Source organism: Myotis davidii, unplaced genomic scaffold (genome assembly GCF_000327345.1).
Source record: "Myotis davidii unplaced genomic scaffold, ASM32734v1 scaffold866, whole genome shotgun sequence".
NCBI classification, from domain to species: domain Eukaryota; kingdom Metazoa; phylum Chordata; class Mammalia; order Chiroptera; family Vespertilionidae; genus Myotis; species Myotis davidii.
Genome location: NW_006297145.1, coordinates 1,748,388 through 1,750,475, shown reverse-complemented (window position 1 = coordinate 1,750,475; position 2,088 = coordinate 1,748,388). Strand labels below are relative to the sequence as shown.

The 2,088-nt window shown below is 50.2% G+C and overlaps 2 protein-coding genes across 3 annotated transcripts in view; one reads left to right on the top strand and one right to left on the bottom strand.

The window, feature by feature from the left end:
* TRIM32 (tripartite motif containing 32) overlaps positions 1–837 on the bottom strand; it is an 11,951-nt gene extending 11,114 nt beyond the window's left edge. The window contains exon 1 of the mRNA XM_015569894.1: positions 774–837. The gene's annotated coding sequence lies outside the window, so the exon portion shown is untranslated. The remainder of the gene's footprint in view (positions 1–773) is intronic.
* Positions 1–2,088, top strand: part of ASTN2 (astrotactin 2) — a 647,457-nt gene that overhangs the window by 449,691 nt on the left and 195,678 nt on the right. The gene's annotated exons all lie outside the window — the stretch shown is intronic.

The window sequence follows — 2,088 nt, the reverse complement described above, 5'->3', positions numbered from 1 at the left end:
CTGAACGCTGTTAAACTTCATACACGCATGGTTTCATGCATCACTTCTTGGTCCTCCAGTCCCCAGAACTCTCTTTGCTTCCCATGCAGACTTCAGGAAAATTCCTTCAGCAGCCAACAACTCACAAATCTAGTCAGAGCGCTTTAATTCTCTAGTTGTGACATCGCTACCCCACCATTCAATCCACCCCAAACCCAGTGCCCCACCCTCTCACAGTACAGAATTCAAGTCCTTAGGGCTTCATATTTGCAACCCTCACCAATTCTTCACTCGCGTGCCCTAAATCTGAAACAGATCCTTTCATCTTTTCTCATCTCTGCAGCCTTCCACCCTGCACCCCAGTTTAACACCCCAGCCCCACACCTCAGATTGCTGCCCTCCCTCAATCTGATCGCCCCGTTCCATCAAGCACCGTGCACCCTCAAACCTTGCACGTTCCTCTTTACTCACCCCCATAACATGTGTTGTCATCAAACCTTCACCTCCTTGCAAACAAGAACCCGCCTCCTCAGTTTTCCCCAATGCCACACAGAAAATGCTTCTTCCTTATCAATTAGGAGAGCCCCTCACGTTGCTCCCTCTGATCTCAGATCTTGCAGCCCCGGAATCCTAGCGCTCCCGGATTCCTTCAAACCTCCTTAGATTCTGCACCCCAAATGTCATCCGATCTCCGAAATTCTGCACCCTTCTCCTCCAGGGCCTACAGATCCCCTCCCGTCTCCCAGATGCTGCACCCTGACCCTCCTCGGGGGGCCCCACACATTAACGCATACCTCCGGGCACACTGCATCGCGAAGCGTCTCCCAGCCCCTAGCTCCCCGCCCAGACCTGCAGGTCTGCGCACGCGCCGCAGCGAATCCCTTGGCCGGCTACAATTCGCAGAGCCACCTGTCTGTCACTGGACTTCGCTTCCTGAGGCATGCTGGGGCTTGTAGTCGGCCAGGCCGGAGTGCTCCGAGCCCAGAGGGCGGGGAGAGGCAAGCTAACTGTGAACCTTGACAATACGTAGCTGAGCTTTCTGTCTCCATTGTAGAGATAAGGAAACTGAGACGAAAGGGGCCTGCCTAAATTTGCTCAGAGATTCGGGAGCTAACCCCGACTCCAATCTGTGTTTTAACCCCTTTGCTAAACTGTGACCTCCAGGAGTGGTCCTCAGCAAAGCCAGGGCACCTCCAGGTCTGGAAGCCCCTCTGAACCTCAGCTTTCCCTTCTGAGAAATGGGCTGAGGGAAGAATACAACTTCTACCCTGGGGCAAGTACAGAATCTCACCCCCCACACACACTTGGAAACCTAGAGACAAGTTTACCTGATAAACACATTGCTCTTTGGAAGGAGTCTTTTGCCTACTCCAGAGGCACCTTTGTGTCAACATAAGAGACATTCAAACCTATAGAGAGTTTTTTGTGAGTTAATTTCAGCCAAACTGTCGACAGTTGCCAGGAAGCAAAATCTCAATGGATTATTGAGATAATGCTCCAGAGAATGGCAGGTTTGCACCTTATTTTATACGTTACAATAAAAAGAGAAGATGCGAGTGGGTCACATGAAATCCATTGGTGGTAGATTAGGGAGGTGGGGAAAGCAAGACAAAGAAACCTCTGGGACTGAGTGAAAAGTAAAATGATAGACACATGCATCTTTTACAGATGTGGGTACAGGATAGTTAACAGTCAACAATTAACAAGATAACAGTAACAATGAGATTTATGGGCCCCTCCCTGGTGCATTGGTTGTGCCCTGAGGGGTCTGGAGAAAGGGGTTATGGTAAATGCAAAAGACAATAGAAAGGCTTAGTTAAGATAAAGATTGACCTTTGTCAGGGAAGATTCTAGCCTAGGACATGACTACCGGCCATAAACTGCTTTTAGTTGAGAAGTTTTCATTTCAGACCATCCTTTGTGGTTACTCTAGGTCTCTCAGTCTGCAGGGCTGCACACAGGCCTTCCCTGAGGTGCCAGGTTAGGCACTTGGCCCCTTTTCATCCACATTTGGCAGAGGAGCTACACTCTGTAGCGCCTGTCCCTGCAGATTGAAGCTACCCAGGAACCCAAACCCAAGTCCAGCTTTGGGGTAGCAGGGAGGGGAGA